This window comes from Oryctolagus cuniculus, chromosome 8, assembly GCF_964237555.1.
Source record: "Oryctolagus cuniculus chromosome 8, mOryCun1.1, whole genome shotgun sequence".
In the NCBI taxonomy this organism is placed as follows: Eukaryota; Metazoa; Chordata; class Mammalia; order Lagomorpha; family Leporidae; genus Oryctolagus; species Oryctolagus cuniculus.
Window position 1 is genome coordinate 81,837,622 of NC_091439.1, and position 17,307 is coordinate 81,854,928.

Genomic DNA, 17,307 nt, shown 5'->3' on the forward strand with positions numbered 1-17,307 from the left:
GAAAGCATTAGCAGAAAGCCGGAATGCAAGCAGAGTGACTAGGACTCTAACGAGCACTCTGAAGTGGGATGCAGGTCCCTAAAGCAGCAGTTTAACCTGTTGTACCTCCATGCCCACTCAAGAAAAACTGTTCTAAATCAAGTATGCCTTTTTAATGATTTTAGGATGCTTTTAAAAGTGCTAGTTAAGACAAATCACTGAAAATGTTTACTTTTTTTTGGAAAAAAGTCCACATTGAGACCTCAAAGTATCCTTTGAATGAAAGTAAATCAGGATGGATATTTGCCACAATGGTTAAGACTTTGCTTGGGACGCCCACATCCCATATCAGAGTGCCTGGATTCAAATCCTGACTCTGCTTCTAATTCCAGCTTCCTGCTAATGCACAACCTGGGAGGCAACTGGTGATGGCTCAAGGACTTGGGTCCCTGCTACTCAGATGACTGACATGAATCAAGTTTCTAGCCCTTGGCTTTGGGCTGACCCAATCCCAGCTGTTGTGGGTATTTGGGGAGAAAACCAGGGGCTGGAAGATCTCTCTGTGTCTGTCTCTGTCTGTCTGCCTTTCAAATAAAAAATAACTCTTTAAAAAAGTAAATAATCTTAATTTGGTTCAAGACTATACAATTGTCTGCACATCTAAACAGTACAAATTTATGTTTGAAATAACATTCAGTTGTCTCAAATATTTTAAATTTCCCATATCTTAAAAAATGATTCCTGATATAATCAAAGATCATAAGACAAATGCTAAAAGCCTAAGTAATTACATTGAAACCAATTTCCTCTAAGAAGAATTTTAAAGGTAGCTAAGGGGCTTCAGATTGTATAAATAATTAAACTTTCCCCACCCCAGTGACATAGACAACTCAGTTGGAAATGCATTTCTTTTAGTAGAACTTGGTAGAAGAGAGACAGAAAAATGCAGCAAATGACAGCCACAGACCAAGTTAACCTAAGAATACCCCTCTTCCTGGGACTTAACAGGCTGATTTGACCTGAAACTGTGAAAAAAAATAAAGTTGGGAGTTCATCTGTGGCCCTTCCAAGACAGCAAAGCCTATTCTAAAGTCATAGGAGAATCGCTTTTCTATGGCCGTGCTTGTAAGAGGAAAGCAAACAGAATTGCAGTGATTGTGGCTTGGACGTTACTGAGCTAGTACAGCATCAGAAACAGTTGCCTACCACCTTTTCTTCTCTTTCTAGAGATTGAACAACTGGTTTGATTAATTAGTTTATTTTAAAGACAGGACAACATAGAGAAAGAGATCTTCCATCTGCTGGTTCACTCCCCAAATGTCTGCAATGCCTGGTCTGGCCCAGGCTGAAGCCAGGATCCAGGAACCCCATTCTGATCTCCCACAGGGTGATAGAAGCCCAAGTACTTGGGCCACCTTCCACTGCCTTCCCAGGCACATTAGCAAGAAGTTATATCACAAAAGGAGTAGCCAGGGCTTGAACTGGCACTCTGATATGGGATCCAGGCAATGCAAGCAGCAGCTTAACCCATTGTAATACAACACTGGCTTTGCTTAATTTCTTTTTCTGTTTTTATTTTTTGTTTTTGTTTGTTTCTGAAAGTCATAATTACAGAGTGAGAGGGAGAGACAGAAGAGAGAGATCTTCCATCTGCTGATTCACTCCCCAAATGGCCACAACAGCCAGGGCTGCACCAGGCCAAATCCAGAAGCCAGGAGCCTCATCTGGTCTCCCACATGGGTGCAGGGACTCAAGCACTTAGGACATTTTCCACTGCTTTCCCAGGTGCATTAGCAGAGAGCTGGATAAGAAGCAGAACAGCTGGGACTTGAACCTGTGCCCATATGGGATATTGGCACCGCAAACAGCAGCTTAACCCGCTCATATGAGAAAAATGCAGATAAATTTTACAGAGCACATGTAGAGTAGCTCATAGAGAATACTAGAAATATTGGGAATAGGCCAGACATTTTCAGGACTCTGGAGGTCCTATAAGAATAGACAATAGTTCTATCAATAGTTCTATTGTTAATACAGTTAGAATCCAGCCCATGGCCTGAGCTGGTGAGGGCCATAGAAAAAGCAGGCTTTGGCTAACAGAAGAGATTTTTGAATAGCAGATACTTTAACTCTCCATTCAATCAAGCCACCCTTGGTATCAAGACTTTCCCATTAAGAGAACTGGACAAGAGAAAGGAGAATCAATCATTCAACAAGAAAGCAAAAGAATGCTTATTGTAGGTGAGTAACTGGAGTGTGTTGTGTGATCAAAGAGAATGGAATTCGTTCTTCAGTTCATATGAATGGCATGGTTTAGAAACTGCTTTGTTGGAAGGGTAGAAAAGCCCTTTTCCCTTCTATACTCCAAGACTTTGCATGTAATATACTAACATTTCGACATTTTGCCCCTTCCTGCATTCCCTTCTTCCCTTCTCTTTCTCTCTTATCACCCCCTTCCCTTTTCTCTTTGTCATCCCCTCCTTTGGTAGAGAAACAAGACCAAAGAGATCAACCAACAAACTAACAAAGAATAAGGTTTATTGAATACTTACTATGTATAAGGTTGTGATAAGCCATATATGCATATTTTTTTCAGAATAAAATGAGGCTCTATCAAATGACCTCCTCATAATGGAAACATTCACTTTATAAAATTAATAGACAGATGCCCATGGCTCTGTGTGCTACGAGTAAGCTATATCATGGTATACCTGAACACTTATGCTTCCTTCAGCTGAGTTACAACGATTCGTTCAATCTCTTACTAGTATTTCAGTGCCTGTAATGTGACAGGCACTGTTCTAGGAGCTGGGGACACAACAGTTAATAAAACAGAAAAAATACCTGTCCTTATGAGACTTATATAAATTGTTTTAGTTTCCCATATTATTATTATTTTTTTGACAGGCAGAGTGGACAGTGAGAGAGAGAGAGAGAGAGAGAGAGAGACAGAGAGAAAGGTCTTCCTTTTTCCATTGGTTCACCCCCAATGGCCACTGCGGCTGGTGTGCTGCGGCCAGCTCACTGCACTGATCCAAAGCCAGGAGCCAGGTGCTTCTCCTGGTCTCCCATGTGGGTGCAGGCCCCAAGCACTTGGGCCATCCTCCACTGCACTCCTGGACCACAGCAGAGAGCTGGACTGGAAGAGGAGCAACTGGGACAGAACCCGGTGTGCTGGCGCCGCAGGTGGAGGATTAGCCTATTGAGCCGCGGCACCGGCTTCCCATATTCTTAATGAGCTATTCTTGCTAATGTAATTGGGTAACTTAATTTTATATACTTTATTCAATTAAAGTACAAAAGACAGTTTTCTTATTAAAAATGAAATTGACACTTAAAATGGTTAAAGTGATAAGCTTTCTGTTATGTATATTTTAGCATAATTTTAAAAAATGAAGTTGAATTCTGTGGAAAGGCAAATTACTGCCACAAATTACCATGGGCAAGAAAACTGGAATATATTACACAAACACAGAAGCATTCTGAGCTCATATTGTTTCAAGCTCTCAAGTTCTGTGTTAACAGAAACCAAAACAGGAAACTGTAGATTTTGCATTATGGGAAGTGTTTGTTTTTGTTTTTTTAAATCACAGCCTAGATTTTTGTATCCATAGTAGATACATTATGAAAAGGTCTTATTATCAAAAGATTGGCTAATTAATGAAATGACAGATTATTTTTAAATAAAATGTTGTTATAAATGTACAATATTGTAATTTTCTACTTTAGTTTATTAATACTAATAGTTTTAGCTCTCTAAAACAGATTTGCCCTATTCACATTGTTGTCAAATGCAGCAAGCTGCTCAGAATTCCCCTCAGAGACCCACTTTCCTTTTTTTAAAAAAATTATTTATTGATTTGAACGTCAGAGTGGTAGAGAGAGTGGGGGAGAGAGGGGGGGGAGAGAGAGAGAGAGAGAGAGAGAGAGAGATATCTTCCACCTGCTGGTTCACTCCCCAGATGGCCACAACTACCAGGGTTGGACCAAGCTAAAGCTGGGAACCAAGAGCTTCATCCAGGTCTCCCATGTGTTTGGCAGAGGCCTAAACACTTGGGCCATCTTCTGCCACTTTCCCAGGCCATCAGCAGGGAGCTGGATTGGAAGTGGAGCATTTGGGACACGAAACGGTGCCCATATGGGATGCAGGAGTCCCAGATGGCGGCTTTACCCACTACAACACAACCCGGCCCCACAGCATTTCCTCCTTTTATATGAATATCCTAAGTCTGGATTTGGTCCTAAACTAATAACTAGTCTCAGTAGATAGGGCCATTTTCCTCCTAAGTTTCTTATTAGACATTATAGGAAATAAACATAAAAACTGAGGCAATCAACTTTAAATAATTGTTTTACAAGGTGATATCTTGTTAAATATTCCAACTCCACCTAACAAAATCTTTAGTAGTCATCTTTCTTGCACAGCAGCTCAGGCCATCTGACAACGTGAAATCATCCTCTTTAAAACTCAAAAGCCAAGTGTAACTTCTGTCCTGGTCCCTGTTTCCGGGGACACTTTACAAAATCAAGACTGGCAGCTGTGGGTCCTAGGGCAAGCCCTATCAGTCAGGTTTAGATGGCAGTATATTCATAAAAAATTACTTAACGTATGTTCTAACACAGCTAGGTTTCAAAAAAACAGAAGGGTTATGCTTATTTGTCATACATACACCCTTCAACCAAAGTGAATAGGCGGTTACATAACTTGCCAGGACAAGTTGCCGAAACGAGTCAGACATAGGACCAACCCTATTAAAACTGTGAACTAGGCAGTTTGACTTCAGTGCCACACCCCTTTAGTACTACAGACACTTCCTGGATCCCCTCCCTTGGTATCACTAGCCCCTAGGGTCACCTTCACACCATATACTTCTCTCCACCCCCTCTGCAAAATTCCTTTTTTCTTTCTCTCTTCCACCGAAACTACCCTTCCCTCTTTCCTCCTTCCCCTTCATTAATTAAAATTTACTGCTCCAGTATCTCTCTCCCTCAGGGTTTAAAGAGACAACTACCTAATCTGATAAGCCAATCTACATTAATGTGTGAAGAGAGAAAGTGAGAAAGTAAAGAGAATTTTAACTATGACTTTCTAAAGATATCTCCTTTGTAATGTAACTTATTAGTGGATAAAGGTGAGAATTTCCAACAGAGAAACTTAGGAGAAGCAACTGTTTTTGATTCAGGTAAGGCCTTGAAGCACCTAGCAAATCAAGTGGGAAGAGGTGGCTGCTTTTAGCCTAACATTGTAGCCAGCTCTAATCGGAGTAACTAAATAACCCCGGGTCTGTTTGGGGCCAGTGGGGAAAACTGAAAACCAGTTTAGTGCCCAAAGCAAATTGCAAAGAAAAAGTTGCAAAACCAAGTGAGCAAAGAAAAATCAAAGTTACAGGAGCACTGCAATTAAATTTTTCTTAGTCTTTCGTAGGACTACCTAGTCCTGGTACCTAACAAACATTTTCCAGTTTCTCTTCAGAATGAAAGCAATTATTTAACACCCTCATTTGAAGTCTAAAACATTAGCTATTTCCCAACACTCATATAGTTTTTTTTTATTTTTAAAAATAGTGGTTTAAAGTTCTCAGATTTCATACACATATTTATTTGATGCAGCTGAATACTAAAGGAATGTTACAGAACATCATGTGTTTCATGCATTAGTTATTTATTTTCTTCCCATTTTAGAATTAGACCCCAAAGTTAAGCAGCTTGCTGAAATTTGCACTCAGGTCTTCTAAGTAAAGATTCTGTTCTTTTCAAGGTACTCAGCTACCAGACTGCCTCTCACCATTTGTTATCCATGCCTTTGCTGTCATGTAACTCTACATCCTAGGGGAATTCTCAGATTTTAAAGAGGGTTCAGCTACTACCAACAGAAAAATAGCCTGGTTATTCAACAGACCTGAGGGTAATTGTAGTCCTATCTGGTTTCTATCACTGGATTTTTTTCCCTGGCTTATTCTTGGTTCACATAGAAGTGTTAGTACTGCCTCGAAAAGTCTTCCTTAAAACTGTCAGAGCTTGCGCTCCAATTACCTGCTCATGTTTTGGAGGATTACTTATCTTGCTTCTGCTCCTCACCTGGGCAAAGTTCCCATCACGGTCCTCACCCTGGAAGAATAATATGTTTCTGGGATTCAAGAGAGGAAAAACACTAACATAGTTGGTACAAGCCAGAATACAAATATTTCATGTTGAGAGGAACACAAGAAGCCAGCTGGGAAAACACTGCGATTTACAGATTAGGATCAGCCCAAAACTCATTTCTGCCTTTGAGGTAAAAGGCAGCATTTTTAAGTCATTGGCATTTAAAACACATCTTAATATTCTGGAAAGATAGAAACCCTTTGAGTATTTGTCACATTATACGGGAGCTTTTCCTAGAAAAGCACAATCACACGTACTTGGAATACAGTCTTAGGGGTCCATTATGGGGTAGCCCATGAATCCCATGTGAAATATTCCTTACTAAGGGCATGTCACATCTAAGGATGCTACTAATGATGATCTCACATGATGAACATCCTAAGCCCAGTTGAAGTTGTGTTAAGGCCTGCTTTCTAATTCCTTTATTATTATTAGAAGTGATCTATATTGGCCTGTTACAAAAAAGTAACATATGATCGTTGTAAACATTTAAAAGAAAACAATTCAGGAACACAGTGTTTTCTGTCACTGTAATCCTCAGAGAAACAGTAACAGTATAAATATCTCCATATATATTTATAGATATGTGTGCTTTTATACAAAAATCACATCATCCTGTATAGCAACTTGATATTACATTAGACAATACATATATGGGTGGGCCATCGTTTAATGATTCTATTATGGACATTTGTTTTCAGTTTTATGACTACCAACATACAGCACAAAGTCCTTGATTGGGGCATGTGTTCGTCATAGTGGTTAGATGGCTGCTAGGGACACCCACATCCCACACTGGAGTGCCTGGTTTGACTCCAAACTCCTTTGCTTCTGATCCAGTTTCCTGCTAATGTTCACCCTTGGGAGAGGCACCAAGTGATGGCTCAACTAATTGGGTCCCTGTCACCTACATGGGAGACCTGCACTGAGTTTCCAGACTCCTGGCTTTGGCCTTACACACCTCTGGATTTTTGCAGGCAATTGGAAGGTAAACCAGTGGATTAAAGTTCTCACTTTGTGCTTCTAGCTCTCTTTCAAATAAAATGAAAATAAAACAAAAATTTAAAATAAAAATCTTTGATATCTGATTATATCTATAATGTATCTATAAGATAAATTTCTAAAGTAGAATAAATTAAAGGATATAAACTTTATATATTGTGACATTGAAGTTGCACTCTCAAATGGAATACAGTTTCTGGGGTGGGTGTTTGGCCTCACTGTTAAGACACCAGTATGGGGAAAAGCACTGTGGCACAGTTGGTTAAGCCACTGCCTGCAGCATCGGCATCCTATTTGGGTGCCGGTTTGAGTCCCAGCTGCTCCACTTCCAACCCAGTTCCCTGTTAATGTGCCTGGGAAAGCAGTGGAACATGGTCCAAGTCCTTGGGCCCCTGTACCATGTGGGAGATCTAGAAGAAGCTCCTGGCTCCTGGCTTCCAACTGGCCCATTGGGGCCAGCTGGGGAATGAACTAGCAGATGGAAGATGTCTCTCTCTGTCTCTCCTTCTCTCTGTAACTCTTTCAAATAAATAAATAAATAGTTTTTTAAAAAAGACACTAGTATCAGAATGCCTGGGTTCATTTGCATTATTGAAATATTGCTATCGACCTATGATAATTTCTCTTCATTTTGACAATAATTCTTATTAAATTTTGGCATATCATTTGCAATGTAGTTCTGTGTTCTATTTAATTTTGATTTTACTGTACATCCAACAGATTAACCTGTAGATTTCCCTTTTGTATACTCTTTATCAGGGCTTATTTTAAAGCCAGATTTTCAGCTCATTCAAAACAGAGGGATTACTGGTTTAAAAAAAAGAAAAGAAGCAGCCTTAAGGGCAACCACCTGTAACAGCCTAGATGCAAAAAAAAAAAAAAAAAAAAAAAAAAAAAGCCCTCACAACACTGTGGTTTCTCTGCTTCTGTGATCATCACCACACTGCATGCTGCACCATCTTTCTGAGGTGAATTCACAAGCAAGTTTTATAGACACTGCTTTTCTTTCCAATCAAGACACAAATTTTCTTTCAGTGGCAACCCACAGCAGTTGTGCACTGAAAGTCTGTATTCTTCTAAATTTGCCTCTCCCTCTCTGTCTTACCTCCATGATACCTGAACCAGGGCACCTAAAAATAGGGGGAGGGCTCCGGTCGGCTGCTTCTGTCTCCACTCCAACTGGGCCAGCCTTCTCATGGTTACTCAATTTACCACTCATTCCTCCTGGTGGTCATTAGTTTTATATTGTTTTCCTCAACTGTCCTCAAGTTTGCTTCATTCACTCCACTACTTACCTTTCAAATTCCAGTTTAAATATCCCTCCTCCATGATCTGACTCAAACCCAGGCACTCTGATTCTGCTGTGGGAGGCGAGCATCCCAAGCAGCATCTTAACTGGTGCACTTCACACCTGGCCTTCTGTAACTTGACCAGTGCAGGTCATTCTACATACCAGGCTTCCTCTTATTTGCTGCTGTACTCAAATCAGGCAGCACATCTTCATTTAATTGTTCCCTAATTGTTTCAAGAGCACTAGTTTTCTTTCCTAAGCTCCCAGGGTCAATTCCTTGAGGGCAGGGACCTTATCTTGAAATTCTGCTGTGCATTTTCCATTGTGTTTAGCATGGCAACTAATCAAATTCAATGCATACTTGCAATGCATATTTGAAGACATCCATCACAGGCATTCATTTAGTAAATGAGATAATGAAAATCCAGGTGCTGGCCAAAGGTAAATCATTACTGTTAATTCTCTCATTCATCATACGTAGACAGTAGCCACAGAGGCCAGAGAACGTAGTATTGTAGCTTTGACTTTCTTGGGGGAAGCCTGATAAACCTCAGACCATCTCATTTTGGAGCCAGCCATGAAATTCAGATTCACCTAGGGCTCTACATCAGGGGTTGAGTCCACCCCCAGGTCTCCTTCCCAGAGTGGTCAGCTTTACCTCTGAGAGGACACCAAAACTTTCAAAAAATCATATTGCAAGCACTATTTGCTCCTGATTTCAGCAAGACCCCCTTATAAATGGATGCAACTCAGCTCTTGTAGCTTGCAGGACAGGAAGAACTACCAAGATATAACCTTCACCAACTTACGGAGTGTAAAGAAAACTGGAGGATATTTTACTGATTATGTTAAATCGAAGACTTAGATTTTTAAACTCTAGCTTTTCCCTCTAGTTTCACAGGGAAAAAGAACAAGATAAGTATTTACATACTTCTTCCAAAACTTTGGGTTTCCCCGAGGGCATCTGGGGTATTGCTGCCACCACACCTTTGAAGTGCACCGGTGGGCAAACTCGCCGAGCTGTTTTCGCTGACCGCGCCATTTTTTAAGTTGCTGTCCTGTCTGCAGGGAGCTGGCCCGGCCCTGCGCGCGCTCTCTCTCTCTCCCCTTTCTCTTCACCCTTTCAAAGCCCGGTGAGAACGTGGAAACTCGGCTGAGACCGGGGAAGGCAAGGGGGGAGGGGTTTAAGACTGACAGGAGACGAGCAAGCAGTTAGCATTTTTTTCACTCTCCCTCTCACTCCTCAGGGCCAAAAAGTGCTGTTTTTCAAGTCGGAAGTGCGGGGGCCGTCGGCTGCCTTTCCAACTCGGTCCACAACAGGAGTCCACAGGGCCAGGGTTAGGAACTTCGCGGCTCGGCCATTAACCTGAACGACGGACTAGTCAGAGGAACGCGAAAAGCCAGGCCCAAGGCACCGGTTGTCATGGAAACCAGGGCGCTGGTCTCCCCGGCGACCTCGTCCCTAAGGAGGGGGCGGGGCTGGAAGCCGGGCGGGCCAATGAGGTCGAGGAGGGAGCAGGGTCGAAGATCCGCGGTCCTCCCGGAGCCCGGGAAGGGTTGAGTGACAGGGCCGGAGGGCGGGGCCGGCGCGGGCGCCCGAGGTGGAGCCGGAGTGGTGAGAGTAGCTCCGCCGGCCGCGCGGCGGCTGACACACCATGATTACGGCCCCCAGAGACCGTAGGGCTGGTGCGCTGCACTCCCAGGCTCCCGGTTCCGCCTCAGCCGCGCTCGGAGTCGGCTGCAGGAGTTGAGGAGCCCGCGCCGGAGAGTTTGGGCGAAAGCTCTTCGAGCGGTTTCGAGCAGCAGGAGGGCGCCGAGGGTGCGCGAGCGCTCCAGGGTCAGGCAGTAGTAGTCTGGGGTCGCCGCCGGAGGGGCTGTTTCCGAGGCGTGGAGGAGGAGGAGGAGATGCTGCTTCTCTTCTCTCCCTCCCCAGGCTCCTGCACCAGCTCCAGCAGCCCACGCCCGAAGCCGCTCGGCGGAGAAGAGGTGGTGGCTCTCGGCGCCCGCGGCGGCTGCCGGCGGCCCGCCCCGACGCCGCGTCCCCGCAGCCCTCGCCCCGCGCCGCAGTGGTAGGACCGGGTCTCCGGACGAGCCGGTAAGGACGCCCGCGGCCCCGCGCGCTGCATCTCGTGGTCGGCCCTCCGGGCTCGGGCTCCGGCTCCTGACCTCCAGCCCTCGTGCCCTGGTGGAAGGAACTTCTCTGTGGTTTTGGTGGTGGGGTGTTGATGTGTGTGTGTGTGTGTGTGTGTGTGTGTGTGTGTGTGCGGTCAGGTGGGGGTGGGGAAGGACGAGGTGGGCTCCGGTGGAGGCAGATCCGTCTCCGCCAGGTCCTTGGGACTGAAAGCTCGGAGGGGGCGCGAGAGCGGGGTTGATGAGGGACAGTGACAGTGCCCCGTCCTGCTCACGCGGCTCTGCTCTGTGCGTGCTGGAGGGCAGGGCTCCCGGAGTCTGTTTCTAATTTCTGTAAATGATTGTGGGGATGGTGTGGTTAGAGGCCGCCCAGAAGAATGTGTCTGTGTAAGGGCTCGGCGAAGAGGGGGTGGGGTGGCGGGGAAGGGGCAGGCGGAGACACCGCCCGATGCGGGCGCTTTTATTGCTTTTCTTCTCCTGGCTCAAGTTTACGTTCTGCCCCCCTCCTCCCCTTTGCTCGTTACGGGGTTGCTATAAGCGCGTGAAGCTGGAACGCTACCCTTCCACCGAAGTCGAGAGAATTCCTCCGAGGCGTAGTTAATGCTGGGGAAGGGAGGATGGGGAGGAACAGTATCGCCACAGGAGATTTACTGCGAGCCAGTTTTCATTGGCCTTCCATGATTGACACCTCCACACACTTCCAACTAATCTCTTCCACAGCCTTGTGTCATTTTCTTTTAATTGCATCTTTGAAACAACAAACGCGGTGACTTCATAGGGAGCTTGCCTGGAGCTGAGTTTACCTCTCAGAAAATGGGGCAATCGGGTTTGTTTTCAAGGCGGCACCCAAACAAAATGTAGGCCACCGGATCTGAGGGATGAAGAGCACTGCTAACTAATGAACAAGATGTTAAAATTTATATCTAGAGTGCTTATGAGAGGGTGGGGGGAGAGGAAAAGTCGGTGAATTATGAAACAAGTGCTGATACTTTCCCAAATTCTTGAGGGCTGCGTTGGCAGGGTCAAGGTGAAAACTTTGTTGGTGCTTGTTGGCTGCTTGCTGTAGTACTTAATGATACAAATTATTTCTAATTTTAATATCAACTTACTGATTCCCTAAGTTATTACAGAGGTGCATTGACTACTTTAGCCTTCCATCCTAAATTTACGATTTTTTCATAACATTGTGTTCTACCTTTGATGTTGGAGGCTTTGGAGGATTATGTGGGAAGACAGTAAGATGAAAGCTGGAAAAAGATAAAAAATAGGGTTAGTTATTAAAAAAAGACTATTACAAGAAGAGACTTATGACTTTCTTTACTTATGACTTTTCTTTTTTTAAGTTTATCAGATTTATGTTTATCATGAAAATTTTTACTTGTAAAACCCACCTATTCTTTGGAGGTTATTAGTATGCAAGAATGTAAATGGCTTTTCATGTCACAGGTAACATGTATATAACATTTGTCATTAAAATCAGCATGAATTTAAAGGACAGATTTTTTTTTTTTTTTTTTTTTTTTTGGACAGGCAGAGTGGACAGTGAGAGAGAGAGACAGAGAGAAAGGTCTTCCTTTGCCGTTGGTTCACCCTCCAATGGCCGCCGCGGCCAGCGCGCTGCGGCCGGCGCACCGCGCTGATCCGATGGCAGGAGCCAGGATCCAGGTGCTTTTCCTGGTCTCCCATGGGGTGCAGGGCCCAAGCACCTGGGCCATCCTCCACTGCACTCCCTGGCCATAGCAGAGAGCTGGCCTGGAAGAGGGGCAACCGGGACAGAATCCGGCGCCCCGACCGGGACTAGAACCCGGTGTGCCGGCGCCGCTAGGCGGAGGATTAGCCTAGTGAGCCGCGGCGCCGGCCCAAAAGGACAGATTTTAATACTATACAGTTGTAAAACTTTTTTTGAGAGTTGCTCATTTTTTTAAAAGATTTATTTATTTATTTGAAAGAGTTCTTCCATCTGATGGTTCACTCCCCAATTGGCCACAACGGCCGGAGCTGCCGATCCGAAGCCAGGAGCTTCTTCCCAGTTTCCCACACGGGTGCAGGGGCCCAAGGACTTGGGCCATCTTGTACTGCTTTCCCAGGCCATAGCAGAGAGCTAGATCGGAAGTGGAGCAGCCAGCTCTCAAACCGGCATCCACATGGGATGCTGGCACTTCAGGCCAGAGCGTTTACCCCCTGTGCCACAGCGCCGGCCCCAACTCATTATTTTTTAAGATTTATGTACTTATTTGAAAGAGAGATCTTTCATCTGCTGGTTCACCTCTTAAATGGCTATAAAAGCCAGGGCTGGGCCAGGTTGAAGTGGGAGCCAGGCACTTCTTCAGGGTCTCCTGTGTGGGTGCAGGGGCCCAAGTATTTGCGGCACCCTCCGTGGCTTTCCAGGCACATTGGAGAAGCAGCTGGGACTCAAACCAGTGCTCATATGGGATGCCAGTACCAGCCCCCTGAGAGTTGCTCCTTAAATGCAACATGTGAATGTGAGCATTAGCTAATAGCTGTTTTGGGGTAGAAGATGGGTATTTATCTTGAAATGATGAGTGGAATTTATGTATTCTTTGCTTGTTAAGAAAAACATGTCTTACTTTGTTCCATCTCCGACAGGTTAAGGAATGGATTAGGCAAGCAGAAAAAAGCTGTAACTGAGTGAATATTTTTCCAGTTCATCTCCTCTCACTCCTCCTCCCTCTTCCTCTGCTCCTCCTCCACACTTCCTCCTCTTTTCTTTCTTCTCCTTCTTCCAGTGCATAATTTTGAAATAAAGTACAAAACATTTTTATGGTATAATTGAATTATAATTAAGACCACTTGAAATGGAAAAGAAACCACAATCATACTGTAGGCCAGTACATTCAGAAATGACTCCTGTTGATGTGTTCTTATTTTGGAAAAAGTCTGTGCTGTTAATTACAATAGTGAGTTGAAAATATTCTGTCATGCCTCTGATGTAACCAAATATGACTCATATGAATTAATGTCACTTCACAAGGAAGGGACCTGAGAAAGGAGAAAAGATACTGAATCTAGCATAGAATAATCAGTGCTGGTGGGAAGGGTGAGAATCTGGATTTCCCATTTTTTTTCTTTTTTTTTTTTTTTTTTTGACAGGCAGAGTGGACAGTGAGAGAGAGAGACAGAGAGAGAAAGGTCTTCCTTTGCCGTTGGTTCACCCTCCAATGGCCGCCGCTGCAGCCGGCGCACCGCGCTGATCCTGGCAGGAGCCAGGAGCCAGGTGCTTTTCCTGGTCTCCCATGGGGTGCAGGGCCCAAGCACCTGGGCCATCCTCCACTGCACTCCCTGGCCATAGCAGAGAGCTGGCCTGGAAGAGGGGCAACCGGGACAGAATCCGGCGCCCCAACCGGGACTAGAACCCGGTGTGCCGGCGCCGCAAGGTGGAGGATTAGCCTATTGAGCCACGGCGCCGGCTCATTTTTTTTCTTAAAACTGTTCTTTCTTAGTTTGAATATTAAGATGAGTTGAACAATGCAGGAGCTAGATTTTAAAAAGATAACTTTTTTTTTTTTTTAAGTTTTATTTATTTGAAAGGCAGAGTTACAGAGAGGCAGAGGAAGAGAGATCTTCCATCCACTGGTTCACTCTGTAGATGGCTGCAATGCCCAGAGCTTCTTCCGGGTCTCCCACGTGGGTGCAGGGGCCCAAGGACTTGGGGCATCTTCTGCTGCTTTCCCAGGCCATAGCAGAGAGCTGGATCAGAAGTGGAGCAGCTGGGACTCGAACTGGCACCCATATGGGATACCAGCACCACAGGTGGCTGCTTCGCCTGCTATGTCACAGCGCCAACCCTAAAAGATAACTCTTAATGAGTAAATCAGTACAGTGCTTTTAATGGCCTAAATTAAAGTTATAAGTTCCATGCTCACTGTAAATTTGTCACATCAAAACTGATCTGTAAACTGCTTTGGGGGGAGGAGTTCCAATATCCTTTGAGTTTGGAGGCAAAATGAAAAAATCTTTAAGACCCTTTTTTTATTCCCTTTTATTGTCAGGTCTTGTGAATAAGCATACCACTTTTTAAAAAGATTTATTTATTCATTTATTTGAAAGGCAGAGTTATAGAGAGGCAGAGAGAAAGAGAAGTCTTCCATCTGCTGGTTCACTCCCAAGATGGCCGCAATGGCCGGAGCTGCGCTGATCTAAAGCTAGGAGCTAAGAGCTGCTTCTGGTTCTCCCATGCGGGTGAAGGGGTCCAAGAACTTAGGCCACCTTCTACTGCTTTCCTAGGCCATAGCAGAGAGCTGAATCAGAAATGGAGCAGCTGGGACTCCAACTGGCATCCATATGGGGATGCTGGCACTGTAGGCAGCAGCTTTACCCGCTTGGCCGACCCCAAGCATGCTATTTGATCTTGTTCAATCCAGACATTACTCTCTGACAAATATGTCTAAATTCTAGAAGTCTTCTTTAAATTTACTTTCTTATCTGTAAATAATTAAAAAAAAATTTCTGCTGGCGCCGTGGCTCACTAGGCTAATCCTCCACCTATGGCGCTGGCACCCCGGGTTCTAGTCCCGGTTGGGGTGCCAGTTCTGTGCCGGTTGCTCCTCTTCCTGTCCAGCTCTCTGCTGTGGCCCGGGAGTGCAGTGGAGGATGGCTCAAGTGCTTGGGCCCTGCACCAGCATGGGAGACCAGGAGGAAGCATCTGGCTCCTGGCTTCGGATTGGCACAGCATGCTGGCTGCAGCGCACCGGCCGTGGTGGCCATTTTGGGGGTGAACCAATGGAAAAAGAAAGACCTTTCTCTCTGTCTCTGTCTCTGTCTCTCTCTAACTCTGCTTGTCAAAAAAAAAAATTTCTGTTTATTTGAAAGGCAGACAGAGACTATCAGAAAGAGATTCTCCATCTACCAGCTCATTCCCCAAATGCCTGCAAGCTAGGACAAAGCCAGGAGCTCAGAACTCAATTTGTGTCTCCCACGTGGGTGGAAGAGAGCCAGGTACTCAAGCCGTCACCTGCCACCTCCCAGGGTATGCATCAGCAAGAAACTAGAATTGAAACCACTCTGATACAGGTCGTGGCCTTCCCAAGCAGCATGCTAACACTGCACCAAACAGCTACCTACTGCTTAATAAATGACCTCTCATTTTCTTTCGAGCTTAGTGGTACTCAACTCTGGCTGTATCTTAGAATCACTTGTATCGCTTTTAATCTTTATGCCCAGGCTTCAACCAAGACCAGTTAAGCTAGAATCTTTGCAGGTGAGACTTAGGCATCATGCTTTTAGAAATTCCTTTAAAAATTACAACAAGGAGCCAAGTTGGAAGCCAATGCTATAGACCCTACTAGAAGGTAAGTGTAGAAAAGTCGGTTCCCACATATGAAATAGCATTTTTATGTTGTATTATTGTCCTTTGTTCTATGTAAATCATAAGAATTAAAAAGAAACATGTCTCAGAAGCATCTTTGTGTATGTCCATATGTAGGACTTTTTACTATTTGAATCAAAATTTGAAGCACCAATGTTGCCCTGTAGTTCCCTGGAGCTCTATTGTCCTGTGTAGTATTCCTAGCCATATCTGACTCATTTGCTTGCCTTCTCCTTCCTTCTTTCCTCTTCCCTTCCTTCCTTCCCTCCCTTCCTCCCTCCTTTTCTCCCTTTGACAGAAGAAGAGAGACAGAATCTTCTATCTCTTGGTCACTCTCCAAATGGCTACAACAGCCAAATCTGGGCAAGCTGAAGCCAGGATCCAAGAACTCCATCCAGGTCTCCCACATGGATTTCAGGGGCCCAGGTATATCTTCTGCCTTCCCAGGCACTTTAGCAGAGAGCTGAATCAGAAGCGGAGCAACCCGGATTTGAACCGGCTGCTCATTTGGGATGCCAGGTTGCAGGCAGCAGCCTAACAAACTATACCGCAATGGCAGCTCCTAAGATTTTATTTTGTTTTGTTATTAAGTGAAAAGAAACACCATCCTTATATCACCTTATCCTCAACTTACTGTACCTAGTTGTAGGATAATTCCTTTTCAGTTAACTGAAGAGAGGAAATTTAGTTTTTGGTTTTTGGTTTATGACATATATCAGTATGCTACAGGTCTAACTAATGGCTTAATTGCACTTGTACTACAAAAGCTTCATGTCTGAAAATAGTGTCCCAAAGCACTGAAAATAGAAATGGCCATAATTGCAGCTCAAATGCTGGGGTTTCGTTAGAGGTTTTCCTTTCTGACAATGATTTTTTTTTCCCCTCTTACATACAGGGACCCTCAATTATCAAATGACATGATTGATTTTTCAACAAAAATTTGTCTTACTAGTTTTACATGAACACACAGATGTAAATAAGACTGCTCCCTCTCTGCAGGGAATCCCCCCCTTTAGAGGAAAAATTAGATTTTTTTTTTTATAAATTTTTTTTTATTTTATTTTATTTTTTTTTGACAGGCAGAGTGGACAGTGTGAGAGAGAGACAGAGAGAAAGGTCTTCCTTTGCCGTTGGTTCACCCTCCAATGGCCGCCGCGGCCGGCGCGCTGCGGCCGGCGCACCGCGCTGATCCGATGGCAGGAGCCAGGAGCCAGGTGCTTTTCCTGGTCTCCCATGGGGTGCAGGGCCCAAGCACTTGGGCCATCCTCCACTGCACTCCCTGGCCACAGCAGAGAGCTGGCCTGGAAGAGGGGCAACTGGGACAGAGTCTGGCGCCCCGACCGGGACTAGAACCCGGTGAGCCGCGGCGCCGGCCCGAAAAATTAGATTTTTTAAAGAATTTCCTCGAACTTGTTAACTACTGATCCACAAATTA

At 44.7% G+C, this 17,307-nt stretch overlaps 1 protein-coding gene across 8 annotated transcripts in view; it reads left to right on the plus strand.

The window, feature by feature from the left end:
- The first annotated feature begins 10,008 nt into the window (after positions 1-10,008).
- Positions 10,009-17,307, plus strand: part of PTPN13 (protein tyrosine phosphatase non-receptor type 13) — a 240,775-nt gene continuing 233,476 nt past the window's right edge. For 6 of the 8 annotated variants that reach the window (XM_008267633.4, XM_008267635.4, XM_051819595.2 and 3 more), the window contains exon 1: positions 10,010-10,511. The gene's annotated coding sequence lies outside the window, so the exon portion shown is untranslated. Of the gene's footprint in view, positions 10,512-17,307 lie in introns of all 8 variants that reach the window. The other 2 variants (XM_051819592.2, XM_008267638.4) reach the window with 2 other exon arrangements.